The sequence below is a fragment of the Panthera tigris genome, chromosome C1 (genome assembly GCF_018350195.1).
Source record: "Panthera tigris isolate Pti1 chromosome C1, P.tigris_Pti1_mat1.1, whole genome shotgun sequence".
NCBI classification, from domain to species: Eukaryota; Metazoa; Chordata; class Mammalia; order Carnivora; family Felidae; genus Panthera; species Panthera tigris.
In genome coordinates this window covers 201,089,229-201,105,611 of record NC_056667.1, presented here as the reverse complement: position 1 = coordinate 201,105,611, position 16,383 = coordinate 201,089,229, and the positions used below count along the sequence as shown (strand labels likewise).

Here is a 16,383-nt window from a genome sequence, read left to right as displayed (position 1 = left end):
CCTGTTTCCGATTCTGTGTCTCCCTCTCTCTCTGCCCCTCCCCCATTCATGCTCTGTCTCTCTCTGTCCCAAAAATAAATAAAAAACGTTGAAAAAAAATTTATAAAAATAAAAAAAACATGTGCTAAGACAAAGAAGCCAGACACAAAAGGTCATATACTGTATGATCCTTTTTATATGATTTACCTGGATAGGCAAATCCATAGAGACAGAAAGCAGATTAACAATTATTGAGGGGCAGCAGGACAGAGCAAAAAGGAGAGATTAATTGGTGACAGGGTGTTTTTCTAGGGTATTGAAAAAGTTTTGAAATTAGAATTAGTGATTTCATAACATTCAAAATACACTAAGTGCCACTGAATGGTACACTTTAAAATGATGAATTGTATTATGTGAATTCCCTCCCCCCACCAAAAAAAAAAAAAGCCTAGAAGTTTTTGGCATTTAAAACCTCCAGAGCCTCAGCGAGAACCTGATGTGAACAAAAAATAGCCCCTCAGAAAAGAAAGAACGGAAAGAGGCTGAGGAATGTCCAGTTGAGTCAGTTCTTTGGTTCCAAAATTTTTCTCAACTGTAGATCAAGGAGGAAAGAGAACCAGACCAACCTTTCCTTTCCACTGTTAATTCCTAACCCAGGACTAGGGATCAAGCTTTGGGGGGTATTTGCTGGTCTGTTTAACTGTTCAGGGAAGAACACAGGGGCAGTCTCTGAGAATGCCCTCTGTTATGCAAAACTACTGTGTTTACAACTTTCTTAGAGGGCAATTTGGCAGGCAATACATGTCAAAGCCCAGAACAAAATCTTTTACCCAATAATTCCATTTTAGGGGTTTATTCTAAAGACGGGCATGATATTTAGTGATATATATATCAAAGCTTTTACACATAAAAAAATCTAAATATATAACAATAAAGTTCAGCAAATTCTGGTGAAGCCATACAAAAGAACACTAGTCAGCCATTTAAAACTGCTATAGGTGTACTTGTTGATATAGAAAGGTATGCATATTTATTAATTAATTTATTTTCAAATACTTGAGTGGTTTTTTGCTTAATGTTCATTTATTTTTGAGAGAGACAGAGAGACAGAGCTCAAGCAGGGGAGGGGCAGAGGGAGAGGGAAACACAGAATCTGAAGCAGGCTCCAGGTTCTGAGCTGTCAGCACTGAGCCCGACGCGGAGCTCGAACTCACGAACCACGAGATCATGACCTGAGCAGAAGTTAGACGCTTAACTGACTGAGCCACCCGGGCACCCCCATTTGTCTTTTTTTTAAAGTTTATTTATTTATTTTATTATTTTTTAAAAAATTTTTTTTCAACGTTTTTTATTTATTTTTGGGACAGAGAGAGACAGAGCATGAACGGGGGAGGGGCAGAGAGAGAGGGAGACACAGAATTGGAAACAGGCTCCAGGCTCCGAGCCATCAGCCCAGAGCCTGACGCGGGGCTCGAACTCACGGACCGCGAGATCGTGACCTGGCTGAAGTCGGATGCTTAACCGACTGCGCCACCCAGGCGCCCCTTATTTATTTTATTTTTGAGAGAGAGAAAGAGAGAGAGAAGTTGGTTCTCATGAACTGTGAGATCATGACCTGAGCCAAAATCAAGAGTCGGACACTTAACTGACTGAGCCACCCAGGGACCCCAAAAGGTATGCACATTTATTTTTAATAAAGGGCAGCTACAAAAGAGTATATGGTATAGTTTCATTAAAAAGTATATATATACACACATATATATATGCATATATATACGTATACATACATACATACATACATACATACACTGATGACACATGGAGGAAAATGTAGAAACCTATTCACCAAGGATTAGCAAACAGGGATAATGCTTACTTACCACTAAGATTATGTGTGTATTTATGTACTTGTTTCACAAATGTTTACGAAGCACCTATGTGTACAAGGCACTGTGACATGTGCAGGGTTTGGGAATTATGGGAGATTTGGATTTTCTTCTTTTTGTGTCTGTATACTTTCTGATTTCCCTACAACAAACACATATTTATATATGCAGAATAATGTTTAATATTCTGCAAATTACTTCAGCCACACTGAAATGACATTTTCTCTTACAGGTGGTACGTAGTCAAAAACTATTAGCACATAACTCATATTTATGTGATTTTTCCAAAAAACAAGAGAAATTTTTGCAGGAAAAACGTGCCTGTTCATTGTCATGTGTTTTTATCTCATCCACAGCTGGCAGTATCAGTTGAAGGGTCAGGGACTGCTTGGCAGGAGATTTTGTTCTAGTTCCAGCCCCAACACTAATGGGCTTTGTCACTTTGTTGGGGGATAGCTCCACCATGGCACCCTCCCGACTGAGACTCTGCCTGTACTCATATACACGGAGGCTTGAACCCAGCCTTCCCTGAGTCTTCAGAGTTCAATGCCCTGTGACACCAACCCACCCCAGGACACGAGAGGACAGAAATCCTACAAGGAGCCACCACAAAGCTGCCCAGCACTTGACTCCCTGTTTCCCCCAGGAGGCTGTCAGGAGACCAACAGATTCTCCTCTGGGTTTAGATGAGGTGTGTGCTTTCTGCCCTATCCCCCTCAGAAAAGAGCTGCAGAATATAAAACCACCTAGTTGCAGTCTAGAAGGGGCACCTCAACATATCCCACAACTCACAATGCAATCATCCGGCCCCTTTTGTTTCGGGGCTGTCCTTTTGCATGTGTGGGACAGGGATCTCGGTGAGCTGGCACCTTTGGCTGATTCTTCTTTTCACTGTCTCTCTCTCTCTCTCTCTTTTTTTAATGTTTGTTTATTTTAGAGAGAGAGAGAGAGACAGAGTGTGAGGGTGGAGGACAGAGAGAGACAGAGACACAGAATCCAAAGCGGGCTCCAGGCTCTGAGCTGTTAGCACAGAGCCCAACACGGGGCTTGAACTCACGAGCCATGAGATCATGACCCGAGCTGAAGTCCAACGTTTATCCAACTGAGCCACCCAGGCACCCTGTCCCTCTCTATGTAAGTAATAAACTGTCTAAATCTAAATGTGGCCCACTGTATCTTTTCCAGAAAAATCTGTTATGTCTTGGCTTTGCCTTGTCTAACATGTGAACTTGATACTTTTGGTTCCCAGTACGGTGCTGGTAAAGTTATAGCGGCCTTTTAGAGAACTGGGACCACATGGTCAGGTTCAGAAATAAAGTAGAACCCATGATCTAGTAGCACGTGCTCTGACCTAAGTGTGTGTTGGGGGGCAGAGAAGGGTCCTCCCACCAGCGGATGGCATGGACCAAGCAGGGTAGGAGAGGTAAGGCAGGCAGGGCCGAGGAGCAGCGGTCTTCCCACAGTCCTATATCCACTCTGTCAGTAAATGGCCACGGAAAATTGAAAGTAAATGCAAAGCTGTCTTTCCAGTGGAGGTGCCCCATGCCGCCCCTTGTCCCCCGCCCCCTGGAATCCCTGACCTTCCAGCCACTACCCACCTCCTGAAGTGCCTGTGTTAAACCCTTTGGTCTGTGTTTCTGTAAAGTGTGGGACAGCAAAGACAAAACAAAAGGGAAAATGATTCTGTGATTCTGAGTGAGAGACCCATGAGCCAACTCCTCCTACATACAAAATGTATGATGGGTTTCAAAATGTTTCACTGACAGCGTTCCTAGACTGTTAGGAAAATTCCTCTGAGGTCCAAACTTTTCATTGTATAACCACGTCTTGTTGGTTGGCAAGTTGAAGGTCCCGGTAGGAGTGATGAGTAAGATTCAGGGTCAGCTTGCCAAGTAGTTTTGGAAACAACGTTGGTAGAGTGACAGGGTGTAATCCCCCTGGCAAAGAAAAAACTGCTGTCTTTTACCACCTAAAAAGCAGTATATTCCTGATATGAAAGTTGCACCTACAGAAGGAACCATACTATCAAGGGTGTCACCCCACTGCTCCTGACAGATTGACTACATGGGGTTTTTTTTAACTCTCTTCACCAAAGCTGATAAGGTCATGCCATCCTTTTAGGAAAAAGATCGTGAGACCCCACGGGCCAACTAGCAAAGTGTGCAATAGGATCCTGGCAGGCAGTAACAAGCCTGGTTGATGTATTTAGTGACAAGGGGACAGGAGTCCTTGGCCATGGTCCCCAAGAGCCCTGATGAGTTGTGTTGGTTTTTTTTTTTAATTTAATTTAATTTTATTTTACTTTATATTTTATTTTATTATTTTACTTTATTTTATTTTATTATTTTTAAGTGTTTGTTTATTTTTGAGAGAGAGCGTGCACAAGCAGGGGAGGGGCAGAGAGAGAGGGAGACACAGAATTTGAGATCATGACCGGAGCCAAAGTTGGATGCTTAACCGACTGAACCATCCAGGTGCCCCAAGTTGTGTTGGTTTTTAGACAAAAAAGGGAGAGGGTCCCATAAAATGTTTAAAAACATTCCATGGTTGTTCCTTACCTGTCTGTACTACTAAGGAAAGGAAAACTGTTTCCATTAGACAGGTGGCTGTGGCTACAGATAAAATACTCCCTGGTCATCAGTTCGTCAAAGCTATACTGAATGTATTGTGGGAATAAATGTGTTAAATACATGTAATATTTCTCTAAACTGTAAGGGATGTTTTCGGTGGGGAAACGCCATGATTAGAGCAGTGGTAGTGGGTTGAGTGGACCACCAGGAGTCCGCCTTGTTCTCTCGGTTCAGTCATCCGGTATAAGTAAAGTAGTATGGGATTCCAAGGAAAGGGAAGGGGTGGAAAGGAAGATCACTGTCTTGATCAAAGAACTAGTACAGACAAACATGCTTAAGGAAACAATCCAGGGGTGTCTGGCTGGTTCAGTTGGAAGAGGTGCAACTTTGGGCGTAGAGATTACTAAGATAGATCGATAGATCGATAGATCAATAGATCGATAGACAATCCAACAGTACAAACTGCTCTCCCACTGCGGCCAGTCAGTCCTCATGAGACATGTGAGCTACACGTGTCAGTGACTGACATTACACAGACTGAGACCAGTGGTAAAATTATGTGGCCACTAGGCAATGGTTCCTTAGGGTTTTGGACATGGCACTTGCCTGACCTCACCACCCAGAATACCCCAACTGAGAGACAATTACTGGCTTGATATTGAGCACTAATGCACACTGAGACGGACACGGCAAAGTGCTGTTCTACCTGATGTCCCGTGGGAAACGAGAACATCAAGTGGGTACTGCCTGACAAGCATCCCTGATTATGTGGCTGCAGTACATCCAGAAAATAGCACACCAGCCATTAAGTGGTTAGTCGCCCTCTAGATGTGTTGACTCAGATGCAGGGTCTATGCCAACACCTCAGATTTCTTGGGGGCTTACCTTCACTGAAGTTACTGACAATGCCTGGGCCTGGTTCATGGATAGATCAGCTCAGTTGGGGGCCATGGGGTGTCCTGGGGTGATGCTGCCATGTACCCCCCCAAAGAAAATTGTCTAAAACTATGCACGGAAAGGAGAACGCTCGCTGTTGTGAGCTGTGCTACTTGCTCTGGAAAAGACCTCCCCAAATACACCCTGTTACATTTTCACTGACTCATGAGTGTGTGGGCTGATGCCTGGCAGTGGAATGCCTGGATGAACAAGTCTCAGCCTCTTTGGCAATGATCATCATGGCAGCAGATCACACAAGACCCATACCCTCTGTTCATGACCCGGAGGGACGCCCGTGGCAAAGGTTTCCTTGGATCAACATGGGTGAAATCAGCAAGCTGAGGAGACCTGTGATACAAATGTAAGGACCGTAGCCATCCAGACAGACTGCTGCACAGGGCATGGTAGTCCATCCACGGGAGCCCCCAAACAAGGCATAGTGACCGCAGTATGTGAAGCCAAAGAAGGTGGCAGATATGCCCAGACCACCAGCTAGACATTCCAGTGGTAAAAGAAATTTGGGGACTCATAGTGAGGGGTACTGGACCTGGCCTGTCCTACCAAACAGACTGTACAGGTCCCCTACCATCCTCTTGAGGGTACCATCGAACATTGATTGTAGCAGACACCTCTTCAAGGTATGACACTACCGTCTCCATCTGCACAGCACGAGGGGCACACTATTCAAAGACCCTTCGATGGACAGTGCTATACATTTGGTTTCCCAAGGGCATCCATTCAAACAACGGTTCCCACTTGAAGTAAAAAGGACCCAGCAGTGGCAGCTGCGTGGAACATTCACTGAACCTTCCATGCCTCGTATCATCCCCAGGAAGCCAGTGCCACTGAAACATGGAGTGGACTCTTAAAGGGGAAACTGAAAAAGATAACTGGATAACCCAGCCTCAGCTCCCAGTGGATGACACACCTAAGAAAGTCAGTTTGGAATATCTATGTGACAATTCACTAGGAGGGTATCTGCCATTTCAACAGAATTCTTCATTGTGAGATTGGAGAGTCAGGAAGAGGCCCGAGATAGGCTGTAAGAGACCCGAGCCACATAATTAACTCTTCTCATTCCCCCATTTTTCTTCCCACACCTACCCCCTTGGAAAACTAACAGCTACTTTGCAAGTAGCGAGAAGAGTCATGAAGTAAGCTATCCTAACCTGGTGCTTCTTTCGCCATCAGTTCTGCTTGCCACTCTTGGGCAGTAATAGATATGGACGGTAATGGCCATGAATATGAGGTTTCAGCCCCAAGATGGCCCCGATGTGGGGATGGGAGATGTTCTAGAATGGTAGGAAGTATACAAGGAAGAAATCACTGAGGCACCTCAGCAGGGCTCATGTGAGGGTTAGGACACACAGGAGGATTGGGACAAAAAAGTGAAGGGACTGCTAGGAGGTTGTCACATTGTACACATGGCTGTGGGGAGAGGAATACCTCTGGCTTGTGGGAGATAAGGGGTCATCCCCGGGAGGTTGGAGGTGCAGGGAGGGACTATTAATCTCTCTCTCTCTCTCTCTCTCTCTCTCAGCCCCTATCTACAGACAAGGTGGCATCTAACTGACATGTGGCCAAGTTAACTCAGACCACCACCACCCTCAACTTGACCACTGGCCAAATAGAATCTCAATCTAAAAACTCTTAGAAACCTCCCAAGGGCCAGTGATTTCAGAAATGGTCAGCCTCCAATAAAGACAACAGGACAAGATTAACCTTCTGGACACTGATCTGGTCTCTTTAGCTTCATCCTGTTACTGTTGGCCTCTTGTTCATTTGTCACAGGCTGCTCCAAACCCTTCAGCACGGGTGGTAATAGGCAACCGTAGTGCCTGGCACTTCTGCGGGGTTGGCTGAGGTGGGGTGTAGGTGGTTGCAACTCCGGTTGCCCTTGGATGGGGCGCCTGGCTGCAGTATATACTCCAAACAGGCCTAATCAACCTACAGGGAGTCACGGTTGTGGTGACTCATCCAATATTGCCAAAGACAGATTTGGTAGGCGCTCCCGTCAGTAGAACTGGAATATTTATCTGATGGGGTATTTACATCCCTGCAAATTCTGGGATATGTGAAGGGTCGGGGTCGAACGGTGGAGCAGCCCAGTACCTATCTATGCACACAGAGACTTGAGCCATAGCTTATGAGTTTTGGCAGAACACTTTGCCATCTTCCTGGGACATGGAAGAACGTCTGTGAGGAGTTGCAATAAGGCCCGCACCCACTCACCTCCTTATCTCACTAGGGAGGTTGTCATGAAACAGTTTCTCATCACCTCCCAGGTTCCGATGAAGTGTGGGGTTTCTGCCCACCCCCGCTCAGACAAGAGCTGCAGAACATAAAACCCTTTGGCTGCAGTCTAGAAGGAACGCCTCAGCAACGGGATACCCCATAACTCACGCTGCACTCATCTGGTGGGAAAAGTTTCAGTGTCGTCTTTTTGAATGTGCGGGACAAGGTTCATGGGGAGCCGGCACCTTTGCCTTACTCTTCCTTTCACTATTTAGCAATAAAATGTCTAAATCTAACAGTGGCTTGTTGTATCTTTGCTGATTAAATCAGTCCGGCCTTGGCTTTGCCTTTTCTTGCTTGATATTTCCTCATCAGTCAAATAAGAGAATTCTATTAGTAGTTGATCTCAAAGAGGTGCCCTGTGGCTACACACATGTTAAGGTGAATAACCCAAGGCAGGCCATAATGGCAATTACCAATTCACAGATATAATGCCTAAAACGTACTAACCCACCTCAAGGCAAAGGCTGGTAACCTGGGGTGTGCAGACAGGCTCAGGGGTGGGGGATGGAAAACTGAAATTCTATGCAATACGTGGTAAACAGACTCATTTTTTGTTGTTGCAAAGTGCCATAGCTTTCAGATGTTTAAAAGGTTGTGATAGAGATTCTCTCCTTACCAGATTCTGCTCAGGCTCTTCCCAGCCCTCTTCTTAACTGGGCCTCGGCTGGGGCCTAGAAAGACTTGAACTCACGGACATAGTTTCTAACAGCTCAGAGTAGCCTCCATAGGATGACCTTCATTCCGAGGATAAAGGCCCCTTAAAGTGCCGCCCTGAGGGGTGCCTGAGTGGCTCAGTCGGTGAAGCGTCTGCTTTTGGCTCAGGTCATGATCTCACAGTTTGTGAGTTCCAGCCCTGCATCGGGCTCTGTACTGACAGCCCAGAGCTTGAAGCCTGCTCGGATTCTGTGTCTCCCTCTCTCTCTGTCCCTCCCCTGCTTGCACTCTAAAGAACTTCCTGTTTGTAACGGCTGACACCTAAAGATAAGGCCTCTGTCCAGTCTCTGAGGAAGTATAGGAGTCCTGCTAAGAAGAACCAGTTAACTAACCATATGAGTTTCACATGGACCAGCTGCCCCCCTTCCTGCCTTTTGTAATTTTTTATTTCCCTGACTCTGCTCAAGGGCCTGCCATCCTGCTCCCCACTCTCTCCCTCTTTTAAAAGACATAGTCACCCCTGCCCACACCAGAATGGAGTTTATCTCCTTCCCCTCCTGACAGCCACTACTGAATAAAACCTGTTTTCACCACTCTAACTCATGTCCACTATGCCTACCTTTGACAGCTGTGGGCACCTTGAAAACTCGAAAGCAACACTGAGCCGAAAAGCGGAAACTACACAAACCTCCCTCAACCGAGGAGTGGAGGAACACATTGTGGCATATCCCCACCGTGGAATATTAGTCAGCCATAAAAAGGAACAAAGTACTGATGCTCACGTGCTACAACATGGATGAACCGTGAAGACGTCATGCTAACTGGAGGAAGCTTTTCACAGTAGAGCACGTATTCAATGAGCCCATTTATACGAAGTATCCAGAACAGGCAAATCCACAGAGGCAGAGGATAGATTAATGGTTGCCAGGGGCTGATGAGGGAATGAGGCCCCGGCGGTGCTAAAGAGCACGAGGTTTCCTTCCGGGGCAACGGAAACATTTGAAAATTGATGTGGTAATGGTTGCACAAGTCTGCGAATATACTAAAAGCCGTTTAGTTGTTCATCAGGGTGGATTCTATGGCATGCGATTATATCTCAAAAAAGCTGTTACAAGAAAAAAACAAAACAAAACACTAAAATCTCCCCTGGAAAAAAGTGATACCGCATTGCAAGGTTCTATTTTCCTACTTAGTGGCCTGTTTAGTTTAGTGACTGGTAGACTCCTTAGGGAGGCTCTCAGCCCGGCAAAAACTAAAAACAAAAAACAAAACAAGCAAACCAAAAACACAACAAACACTCAAACAGCAAGTAAATAGCGCCAAGGACAAAAGTAAACTCACAAACTTCACGTACTGTTTTGCCAGCGTCACTAAACCTGCCCCTAAAAGTTGGCAGGCCATCAGTTGGATAAACAGAGGGAGAGAGGTAACTCTAGGCACGGGCCACTCCTTTGCCTACACTGGCAGATGGTCAGAAAGAAGGCCCACTCAGGGTCAAAGGTGAAGAGGAACCCCGCTGGGACCGTCATGTCTCAGTGCTGTCAAAGCGTCATGGAGAATTTAGCCCCAACCCCCTCACACAAGTGGAATTCACATTTCCGGGAGACAGAGGTGCTAAATAATTAACAGCATTCCCAGGTTCTCCTAGCTCTCAACCTTGCCTTGAATGATCTCCTCCAAGATCAGACCAGCCCAGGGGCACTATTTGGACTTAGGATGAGCAGGATTACTTTATTTGTTATTATGAATATTTTAATGTGGAGAGTTAAAGAAAATAACATTATAAATGCACATGCACCCACGCACTCAAATGAAGAGAACTGTTAATATTTGTCATATTTGTTTCAAATCTTTTTCCAAAAGGAAAATATTTCCAAGTTCCTTTCTTGTCCTTCCCTTTGCCCTCCCTCCCCAGGACAACCACTATCCTGAATCAGAAATGTATCCTTTCTGTCAATGTTTATATAATTTTATTGTATATATAGGTGTCCAATGACAGCTTATAGTATTTTTGTGTGGTTTTTAATTTACAGAAATAGTATTCTACTGTACCTATCATTCTATACTCAACCTTGCTGTTTTGAGACTTTTGGTTTTTTGTTTGTTTTTTAAGTAGGCTTCATGCCCAGTGCAGAGCCCAAGGCGGGGCTCGAACTCACGATCCTGAGATCAAGACCTGAGCTGAGATTAAGAATCAGACGCTTAACCGACTGAGCCACCCAGGTGTCCTTCAACCTTGTTTTTGAGTTCTTTATTGATACATTAAGAGCTTGTGCATTTATTATGACTGTTGTATATTGTTCCATTGTATGACTATATCACAATTTATTTATCCTGCTTATGGGTATTTAACAGGTTTCTGAATTTTTGATTTTACAAACAAAGCCACAAAAAAAATGTTGTGCATGCGTGTAGCCCTTACTTCAATCATCATAAAAATGTCTGGTTTTATGCAAGAAGACAGAACTGTCGTAAGTTACTAAAACATGTACCAGACCATAGGACAGTAAGAATTTCCCTCTGATTTTGCACTCGTAGAGAAAGAATGGGCTGAGGATACAGGGTGATCCATGAAAAAGCATTGCCTGGGACACCCTCAGAGAGGCCGTCAGGGAAACAGAAACACTGCCCACCCCCCACTTACACCCCTCACACACCCAGAGGAAAACTGCAGTATGTTGAGGGCACTCTGTCCACAAAATGGACGAGTCTCAGGTGAAACAATGAGGGCGTTCAAAGAACAAGGACTGCACGATCAGCAGGTGACGCAGAACTAGAAAGAAGATGTAGGCACACAGGTGGAAATCGAAAGTAAGGACCCAGAGCCAAACAAGGGTACAAGGGAAAAGGCCATCGGAAGACCTCAAAATATCATGCGAGACCAGGAAGCACTTGGTCAGCCTTGCATTTACCTCCTGCTTTCCATTCTTTGGCTCTCGTGGTTTTTTTTAAAAAAATTAATAGGTAATACATACATGCACACTGTTAAAATTCAAAACAGTGAAAAAGTAAACAAAAGGACCCAAAAGTTGGCAAACTGTGCCTGGGCAGGGTGATGCCAGAGAAAACCTGGTGGAGGTCCAGAGCAGTCCTGCAATAAAAGATAAGACTTCCTCCTAACTCTCATCTTCAGACTCCAAGAAACCATCACACAGAGGCAATCATTATTGCCGATTCCTTGTGTGTCCTCCCAGAGATATTTCATGTACCTACTAAACATATATATGCATGTATATCTCACATTCCCCCTTCATCCACAGATGATGGCATATAATACCATTTTGGGTCTCACTTTCTTCCCATCTCTTAGCAAGCAATTATATTAATACCCATAGAGCTGCCCCTGTTCTTTTGGTGGTTGCATAAATTCCACCAGATGAAGACACTATAATCCATTAGACCCTTAATGGGACATGTAAGTCATTCTAATCTTTCCCAATCAGAGATCCTGCTACTTTGAATATTCGGTATTCTCTTTGACCACAGAATTTTATCTGTAAGATAAAAATTCTAACAGTGCAGTTGCTAAGGTGGTATGATTCACACTTTTGACCTTAATACCCGGTTTCAGTTCCCAACCCTGAGGCTTAAAGGCAGTACATCTAATTTTGCCATAGTCTCAAGGACTACCATAATGTCTTCCAGATGAGACTGAAAGCCAAAAAAAGGTAACTAGAGGACAATCTCCGAAGGGCTGGATGGTAACATGAGTACTGGGGCAGAAAATCCATCTAATCAACGGTATTAGCCAAACTGAAGAAAGAATGTGTTAACAGAATGGGAGGGGTCGTTACAAAACCCAGAAGAGGGAAGTCAAACAGCGAGAATTTGGCAGCATTTATCTTTCAAGAGAGAGATACTTAATCTAATGGACAGGCACCAGAGAAGCACATTCAACCAGGTTTCTCCAAGGCTTAGATGAAATTTCCTTCCGTACAATTCCACTCTTTTAGTTCTGGGGTCTCTGCATACTAAGCAGTCCACTAATGCAGGTACTACTTTTTCTCCCTAGGTACCTGGATCCTAGGAAGAGCGGGCAGTGGATTAAAGACGGCCACAGATTCTTTGACATCCTTCCCATTAAGAGGTGAGGTCTACATCTTCTCCTCTAGAATCTAGGTGGGCTCTGTACCTGCTCTGATGGGTAGAATACAGTAGAAATGATGCTGTGCCAGTTTTCGGGCCGAGGCCTTAAGAAACTGGCAACTTGCACTTTCTTTCCCTTGGAACATTCAGTTTGGGGAAAGCCAGGACCCCATAAGAAGTCTGATCATCCAGAGACCACCATGGTGTAAGGAAGCCCAAACTAGCCACATGGAAAGAGAGAGAGATGCTTAGCTGATCTGGTCAAACCAGGCCAGGCACCAAACATGCGACTGAAGAAGCCATCTTGGAAATTCCAGTCCTAGGAGATGTGACATGGGGAAACACTGAGGAAGCCATGGAAACAAATTTAGTTTCTGAACAGAAACATGGCCCCACTCGAGCCATCCCAGCCATATCCAGCCATTCAAACTGAAGCCCTGCTCCCTTGGGAAGCTGAGATAAGTCACTTCTGATGTGCACTGCCCAAATTCCTGACCCATAAAATCATGAGTGTACCAAAATGTTGTTTTAAGCCATTATATTTTGGGATAGCTTGTTATGCAGCAATAGATCATTAGAATAGGGGGTTTCTATGTGATGGAGTATTATGATTCCCGAGAGGGCTGACTTCTTCAGTAAATAAACCGTGGGCACTCCAGTCCACAATTTGTTTCTGTGGGTTTGGCCAATGTTGGTCAGTCCCTAATAGTCTGCCCATGTTCAATTTGCTGATAAAATATAGTTTCTGAACTCGAAAAGTTGAGACCTGAATAGTGAGGCTGACTCAGTCGGCCCACCGCCCTTACTGTCTTTTCACTCGATCTTATGTCAAACAACCCAGACCGAAGAGCTAAGGAGAGTCTCACAAAGATTACCACCTGATGGAATCACTGCTTGGTACCACTCACAGCCCTTTGGCCGGTACATGACATTTATTTATTTATTTATTTATTTATTTATTTATTTATTTAATCAAACATTAGTAAGAACCTTCCCTGTACCAAGGACTGTATCTGGCACTGGAGGGCACAGAGGTGGGAAAGACACAGGCCCAGCCCTCAGAACTTACCAGCCCAGCCTCTAAGCCATATAAACAGGTGATGGCATGAAACATGTGCCATCTAAATATATAAAGCAAATATTAACAGATCTAAAGGGAGAAACAGGGAGCAACACAGTAACAGTAGTGGAAATTGATACCCCACTTTCATCAGTGGACAGACCACCGAGACAGAAAATCAATAAGGAAATATTGGCCTTAAGTGACACAACAGACCGGATGGACTTAAGAGATATATACAGAACATTCCATCCAAATGCAGCAGGATACACATTCTTCTCAAGTGAACATGAAACATTCTCCAGGCTAGATCACATGATAGGCCACAAAACAAGTCTTAACAAATTTAAGAAGAGTAAAATCGTATGGAGGATCTTTTCTCACCATCTTTTACCACCACTTTACTTTATGGTAAAGCCATAAAGTATGAAACTAGAAATCAATTACAAAAAAAGAAAAACCTGGAAAATTCATAAATATGTGGAGATTAAACAACATGCTACTGAATAATCGTGGGGTCAAAGAAGAGATCAGAAGAGAAAATCAAAAAAATATCTAAAGACAAATGAAAATGGAAAATACAGCATATCAAAACGGAAAGGGAGAAGGGGTACCTGGGAAAAGGAGGCTGGGGCCTTGAACATCCCTGTGAGGAGTTCAATGCTGATTCCCCAGGTCCTGTGGAGATTCCTGAGCAGGGGAACCAAACATGCTTTAGGGACACTGACGCAGCAGCGGTACATGCATAAGACTGAGCTGAAAAAACACCAAGCAGGAGGGGGCGCCCAGACACCATCCCTTCCCACAGTCGCCATGGGGCTGTTCATGCTGCCAGCCAAGCCACAGCCAAGCAGGGAGGCTGACCTGGTGCCGGAGCTGCCAGAGCTGGAAACGATATGTCTTCTGCATTGGGCAGAACAAAGCCTGCCATGTTCAGAAGGTCCCAGGTCATCTGGCCTTTGATGCTGATATCAGTGGAGAGCGGGATTGCAGGCTTCAGGGAAAGGGCGGGGGGGAGGGGGGGGGGAAGAGTGGTAAAAGCCATAATTTATGGAGTGCAGCAAAAGTAATTCTAAGAGAGAAGTTCGGAGTGATAAATGCCTACATTATGAAACAAGAAAGATCTCAGATAAGCAACCTAACTTTACACCTCAAGAAACTAGGAAAGGAATAACAAACTAACCCCAAAGTTAGTAGAAAGGAGAAAAATAACAAAGATCAGGGTGGAAATAAATAGAAACTAAAAAGACAGTAGAAAATATCCATGAAAACAATCTGACTAAAAAATGGGCAGAAAATCCATATAGATATTTTTCCACAGAAAACATACAAGTGGCCAACAGGTACGTGAAAAGATGCCCAATGTCAAAAATCATCAGGGAAATGCAAATCAAAACCACAATGAGATATCACCTCATACCTGTTAAGATGGACATCAAAAGAATAAGAAACAACAAGTGTTGGTGAGGATGTGGAGAAAAGGGAAGCTTTGTGCACTCTCAGTGGGAATGCAAACTGGTGCAGCCACTGTGGGAAACAGTGTGGAGGTTCCTCAAAAAATTACAAATAAAACTACTCTTGGGGCAGCTGGGTGGCTCAGTCGATTGAACATCTGACTTTGGCCCAGGTCATGATCTCACGGTTCACCAGTTTGAGCCCCACGTTGGGCTCTGTGCTGACAGCTCAGAGCCTGGAGCCTGCTTCCGATTCTGTGTCTTCCTCTCCCTGCCCCTCCCCTGCTTGCTCTCTCTCTCTCTCTCTCTCTCTCAAAAATAAATAAAAATATTTTTTAAAAAACAAAAGAACAAACAAACAAACAAAAACAAAACTACCCTATGATCCAGCAATTCTACTGTGGGTATTTAAAGAAAACAAAAACACTAACTCAAAAAGATATAAGCACCCCCAAGTTCGCTGCAGCATTATTTACAATAGCCAAGACCTGGAATCAACCTAAGTGTCCACTGATGAATGAATTGATAAATTGTACTATAGGGGCGCCTGGTTGGCTCAGTGGGTTAAGTGTCGGACTTCGGCTCAGGTCATGGGTTTGTGGGTTCGAGCCCCACATCGGGCTCTGTACTGACAGCTCAGAGCCTGGAGCCTGCTTTGGATTTTGTGTCTCCCTCTCTCTCTGCCCCTCTCTCTCTCAGGCTGTCTGTCTGTCTCTCTCTCAAAAATAAACATTAAAAAAATTTTTAATTAAAAAAAAGAAATTGTGGTATATACACAGTGGAACATTATTCAGCCACACAAAAGAAGGAAATCTTGCCACTTAGGACAACATGGATTGACCCTGAGGGCATTATGTTAAGTGAAATAAATCAGAGAGAGACAAATTTTGACTGATCCTTCTCTTCCATGTGAAATCTAAAAACAAAACAAACCAAAACCGAACTCATAGATATAGAGAACAGATTGGTGGTTGCCAGAGGAGGCAGGTGGGAGTAAGGAAAATGGGTGAAGGGGGTCAAAAGACAAAAAAGTGCAGACAGAAAATAAGTGAGTCCCGGGGATGTAATGTTCAGCATGGTGGCTATAATTATTAGTACAGTATTGTATATTTAAAAGTTCCTAAGAGAGTAGATCTCTTTTTTATGTTTTTAAAATTTATTTTTGAGGGTGGGGGAGGGGCAGAGAGAATGGGAGAGAGAGAGGATCCGGAGTGGGTTCTGCACTGGTAGTAGCAAGATCATGACCTGAGCTGAAGTTGGATGCTCGACTGAGCCACCCAGGCACCCCTCTTCTGGTTATTATTTGCATCCCTCTAGTGGCTAATGATATAGATCATTTTTCCATGTGCTTTTAAGCCATTTATATACCTTCTTTGGAGAAATGCCTATTCCAATACTGCTTTCATTTAAAAAATTGAGTTAGTTATTTTATTATTGAACTGTATAAGTCCTTATATATT

General features: G+C 44.2%; 1 protein-coding gene across 2 annotated transcripts in view; it reads right to left on the bottom strand.

Moving 5' to 3' along the window:
• LOC102958835 (sterol 26-hydroxylase, mitochondrial) overlaps positions 1-16,383 on the bottom strand; it is a 33,831-nt gene that overhangs the window by 12,910 nt on the left and 4,538 nt on the right. Inside the window, exon 1 of one of the 2 annotated variants that reach the window (XM_042995351.1) lies at positions 8,286-8,438. The exons of the other annotated variant lie outside the window; for it this stretch is intronic. The gene's annotated coding sequence lies outside the window, so the exon portion shown is untranslated. Of the gene's footprint in view, positions 1-8,285; positions 8,439-16,383 lie in introns of those variants that run through there. 2 annotated transcript variants of the gene reach the window in all.